Below are 6,516 nucleotides of genomic sequence, written 5' to 3' on the forward strand. Positions count from 1 at the left end.
ATAATAAATGTTTTTATTAAGTTATATACTTACTATAAGATTTTTTTTTTTTTTTAATAAAATTGTCATTCATTATATTAATTATAATATACTTGCAGTCATATAGGATCCATTCTGTTTAAAAATGAAAAAATTGTACAAATGTAATATTCACGATTAAATTATTTTTCATGAATAATATGTAGAACATATTATGTTTTATGAACAATTAAAATAAAATCGTTATAACTTTTATCATACAGTTTGATCAATATAAAGTTCATATTTCACTCACTAAAATTGAGCATATATTGAACTTATATGTTTTATATTTGAAAGCTCAAATATTTTCATAAATACTAGCTGAATATGCCTTCTTTGCCCACGTGCATTTTTTTTTTGTACAATTTCTACATAGTATATATAATATATATATATTTATGTAATGAATATCTAATGTTTATCTAATTTTTAGTGTACCTCAGTTTACCGGTAAATTGACTTAGATGGGCAACCCTAAGTCTCAGATTGGATATAGTAGATGGTATTTTTTTTAACACGGTTTAAACTTCTTACTCTCTAAACTTTTCTGACATCTCTAAAAACAATCTCTGAGATATTAATTGTCAAATTCAATTGATTAGTTTTTGAGTATGTTAGCTACACACATAGGTATTTTTGGTTTTAAGATAGGTATAGTTTTTTATACGAGACCATAAATACGTCAATTTGATGTATTCTTGTACCTGATCCACCCAAGTAACCATAGGCAACCATTTATAAACAAAAAAAAGAAGTTCCTTACGTTCGTACGTTTTGTAGTTTTTAGGCTTAAACACTGACCGTATTGTGTACCTATATGTGTGTTCTTACGATAATTAAAAATTAAAAGAAGATAGGATAATGGAAAATCTCTTAGTAGACCATTAATATTTAAAATGTTGTATAACATCAATATGTGGGAGAAAACGAAATTTATGAATGTTAGCATCTTACAAATTTCTGAGACAGTCCTTAGTTATAACTATTTGATTCAGTTGTAAAAGATGTTTACATAATTTATAAATATAAATAAATAAATAATAATATACTTGCCACTACCATCCTTAAATTTTACTACTATTTAAAAAAAATAACATTTTATACATTTTATATTGACATTAACACAAATAATATATTATAAATGTATAGGTAATAAATCACTTGCTACATTTAATGAAATCTTAAATAGATTCCTTATGAAAATCAAAAATAAAACAGTAGCCATGGTAGTAGGTAAGTAAAGAAAGCAGAGCATCTATTGTTAACAACTTGATTATCAAAAATTAATCAAGTACAATAATACAAGTATGGACATGAGTGAATGACACCAGATGTTTGGTAGAAATGAAATATCGAATAGCGAATGCAAAAAGAATGTCCACTCGGAAATGACAACTACTCACGAATAATAATCTTAGTCTAAAGACATGTGATGTAGTGATAGACAAAGATATGTGTGTAGTTTTCTGTTGTATGGTAGAAACAAAAATAGGTAAAGTCAATAGAAATATGGACCTGGAGGCTGGAGAAGACTATTCCACACTATGGAACAATATCTGAACTGAAAAGAAAAGGAATGCAGAAATTTCCCAAACAATAGTGGAAATTTGAAGATTACTATCTAGTATTAGATCAAGGAGTGGTAAACTTATAGGACACCTAATAAAATAAGATATTATGTTACAACATAATCCCCTTATGTCCAACATAATTGTAGGAAGAATCAATAGATGAAAAGGAAGAGGAAGATTGAAGACTTTCATAGGATATACTGTTGAAATGGCTGAATATAACAAGTATCTACATATTATTATGAAGACTGATGAATTAAATAAAGAAGAATGGATGTTTATTAGACAGATAGATAATTTAGTAATGAAGAACAAAAAAATTAAACAATACAAAAAGGGGACAAGTAGGTAAAGGTGTCCATTATTTATTATCAACAATAGTTAAAAAAAACTAATAAATATCCAAATTTTCTTACTTATGCCTTTAAATAGCTCAACATATTATTTAAACAAATAGGTAGGTATTCGTTAGGTTAGTAATAATAATATACTTACATTTTTTGGTTGTTATATCTATTTAAAAAAATTATATTTTACAAATTTAATATTGACATAAACACAGTTGGATTTTTTCTAACAAATAATAATCTAAACATTACAAATACTCATAATAGACCTTCAATAATAAAGGTTGTTCAATATTTTATTTATTTAAAGTTTAAGCACCCCATAAAAGGTAAAGAGTTCAATTATAGTTTTACAATAGATTATACATCGTAGATCTAAATATTGAACATTTAAACAAAGATGAAGTAATTATAAAAAAGCAACAAATACATAATATACAATAAAGACCTACAATTATTGTAAGTACTGTACTATTGTACCTACCTACATGTAGGTACTAATATTCATGTTCAATATCATATTTTTTAATTTAAGTTTTGAATCAAAAGAAAAATTAAAGTTAGGTACATTATTACAAGCATCTATATGGCGATACTCTTGACTATGGACAGACTACCAAAATCAATATAAGCAGAAAATGCATGGCGTTTTCATTAAAATGTTTTCTAATTGCCATTTCATCTATCATCAATGAACACACAAGTCTATCAATTTTCTAAACCCATTTTACTTTGTTTTCAAAACCATTTTTGAATAGTTCATGGATGTAAAAGTGCATTATTAATTTTTTTCCTATTTTCCTAACATAACTATTAACTATAATAAAAATGTAATGTTAAAACAAAGCTCCTTAATTCTGGGGAGGGGGAATGATTTTTAACTTTTTCTTGTATAATCCGACGAAATAATTGTTTTGTAGGCTCAGATATAGTTCTCTGTAGTTAAATATATTATAGATAATATATTAATATTAATTTAAATTCATATAAAAAAATCTCATCACTCATCACAACAATTATGATTTTAGTTTACAGAAAAATATTAGAACTCTTTTTAAAGTAGGAGAAATTAAAGTAATATAATAAACGAGCTTAAAAGGTATAAATAACTGATTATAGGGCTCCAATAAGTAAGATAGCCGGGATGTGGCAGTATAAAATCAAATGATACAACACTGTATAATAGCAGAGGATCAAGCGCTAGGCGCAAATTTGAAGTAGGATTTATGATCAATGAGGCTTTTCTACCAAAGTCGTTAGGTTTTAAGAGATAAATAAACAATTATGTTACATACGATTTTTGATTAGAAATCACGAACTAATAAAAATCAACTACCACGCACAAATGGAGTAAAAATAGGAAGAAGTTAAGGGACAAACTCAACGAAGACATCCAGCGAGTGTATGATACCCTTCCCAGACACCGTGTAAAAGTAGTAATTGGTGATATGAATTCAATACTAGGATAATAAGAAGACTATAAAAGTATGAACTAACAATTGGTTGGGAAAGTTTATACAGTTTATCAAACGATAAATGATAATAGAACAAGACTCGGAAACATTGCAGCTTCTCGAAACATTATCATTAGTGGCACCAACTTTCCAAAGAAAGTATATCCACAAGAAAACGTGGATAAAAGAACTCTTAACCAAATCACATAGCCATTGATAAAGAACACCGATCATGGATAAAATTATATCCGTAGTTTTAGAGGTGCGGACAATGATACGAACCATTATTTAGTGGTTTAGTTGCCACCATTTAAAAAAAGTTCTCAACAAGCTGGAAGACGAGGAAAAATAAAAATAAGCTTAATATCTCAAATAGAGAAAAAATAAAAGACCCTATAGAAATAAATAATTATAGAAGTAACATATTTGAATAAATTCAAAAGAATGAAGGATCTGGCATTATGTTGTCATGAGACTTGACATTTAATGCTCATATAGACTTTATTTATAGTAAAGTATTATAATACTGCTCTTTTGTGAGGTCAATTTTAGAGTTTTCTTCAGTGATATGGAACCCTAAACATAAGAACCTAATAGATAAGCTGGATAAAATTCAATTGCACTTTCTAAGAGTAATGGTTCATAAGGTTGATCGTATTGATGCCTCCTTGGAGACCATGGCTATAAAATGTGTCAGTGTATTTTTTTAATTAATTTACTCTACTTACTGTACCTACACATTGTAGTTAATTTTGGCTTATTATAGAATTTTTCGTCATATTTTTCGTTTCCTTGATTTTTTTTATAAGATTCTCTAGATTTCTAGCGGAGGATTCAGAAATCTGAGGTTTTAATTTCTCATTGTCCTATTGCAATTCCACTACCATTTACTTCAATGCTAAACAACTTCAAGGTACCAAAACACTAGAATAAATTATTACGTTTGGTGGTAGATTTAAACCGACGATAATATCATGCTATATTTTGCAATTATGTTAGTCCGATAGTAACCCACTTAAATTATGTTTGTTTATAATGACTAGCCATCCTTCATAGATGCCGTGTCTTTCATTGTAAACACTAACAAAACAAAATAATTGAATCAGCTCTAATTTCGTGAACTGTAAGAACAAAGCACTCGGTGTGGATAACGCTACTTATATATTTATATGCTGAAAATATATGAGGAAAACTATATTTAGTAAATACAATGTTAATATACTATAAATTTAAATGTCTGATTCCATTCCTGGTTATAACTATCTACTATTTTGTCAAATTATATAATATATTTTATTTGAATCAAAATAGTATTCGTGATGTTAATAATGAAATTATTATAAGTAGGTACTTGCTTTCATATTCTTTGGTTATTTCTTCTGTTAGAAAAAAAATATTTTACAAATTAGATACCTACTGAATGATATTAACACAATCTACCACGACTATATAATTATATAAAGATAAATTAATAATAATTTAAACAATATAAATGCATGCCTACTAAATACACTATTTAATACATAATACAATTATACAGTTTAAATAACAGTGTAAATGACACATGATGGAATAGGATAAAAAGGGCGTCAAGGGAGGCAACCATATTTGTATGCACGATTAATGCTTCAGACAACGACCATAAACAACGCCTAATTCCAATATATAGGCAATTCAACATACAGCCCAATAATATGATGGTGAATAGCAATGACGCGACTACGGACAACAAGGAATTGGCATGCACTGAAACGAGAAGGTGTAAAAGATACAAGCAATACAATGGGAAATAGGATTGTGCAGTTAAATTATACGGTAGTAGGATCGGTCCAATTGTTACGATTTCAGTTGAACGATAAAAAAATATCCTCGAATCAGTGACTGAGGTAATATATCAAGAACCAAATAAATAAGTACTCACCAAATAGTAAGCGATACATAATTTATTGGTAGTCGTTGCATAATAATTATTAATGATCTGCAGATTCAATATCCGCGAAACCAGAGAAAACTACAACGATTATCGTGTCACATCATACTGATGAAAAAATCATGAAAATTTAACATGAAAATAATTTAAATGAATACAAACGAAACGGAATCTGCTTTAATAGCGAGCATGAACAGAACATGAACGAACAATAATACGAACTCTTTTTAGATTATGTCGACACAACGTAAAAATAGAAACAAAATAAAATATAAATTATGGCGTTGTTTACATTGATTTAGCAAAAACATACGAATTATTTTGTATGGAGTGGATCATGTGTATAATGCACAGGATGAAAGGGTGAAGAGAAAGGAGAAAAGAGTTGTCCATTGTGCGTGCTATGCGTTATCGCCGCCACAAATGTGGTGACGAAAATTCTGACGATAGTGGCATGAACACTAATTATTGTACAATAATTAATGCAAGTGAGGAGGAAGTAATATTACCGAAGATTCCACCTTAGTTGTAATATACCACACGAAGACAAGAGTAAAATTTCACCTAAGTATAATATTTAAACCTATATCAGGTTCCCTAGAAACTTAATAAAATTACAATTATCTTACAAAGTATTGCGTACTGTCTACTGGCTTAAACATTCCATGTGATGCAAGTATATGTAAATTAAAGTTGTTTTATTAGTTAATTTAATTATAAGAATACAAAACTGTTGTAAATTTATGATATAATTTAAACCACGTGATGGTTTATAACAAAATATATTTTGATTTGGTGTCAGTGATAATCTGTGGAGGAATATATAGTTGATCCATGCATGTTACAATTATAGCAGAAAAGACTATATATAGGTACTAAGATAAGTGAAAATCATAGAATTAGGTACATTAACAAAATAATATATTAATTGACTTACATGCCTAGTTTGTTGGCTCATGAGGCAAGTCATTACAAACCGTTTTGTAATTTATGAAAACCATTTGTATTTTTATTTGTTATGTTGCATCTTTATGTAGATTTATTATCTTTAAGTTACATATTTCTATATCAAAAACTACTAAATGCCAGGATACAATGTTATTTAAGGTAGCAGAGGTAAATTGGTTGTAAAGAGTTAATTATTTTATTCGATCAACTTCAACTTGAAATAGTTCAGTTTAAAAGCCACAAAT

The sequence above is a fragment of the Acyrthosiphon pisum genome, chromosome X, assembly GCF_005508785.2.
Source record: "Acyrthosiphon pisum isolate AL4f chromosome X, pea_aphid_22Mar2018_4r6ur, whole genome shotgun sequence".
Lineage (NCBI taxonomy): Eukaryota > Metazoa > Arthropoda > Insecta > Hemiptera > Aphididae > Acyrthosiphon > Acyrthosiphon pisum.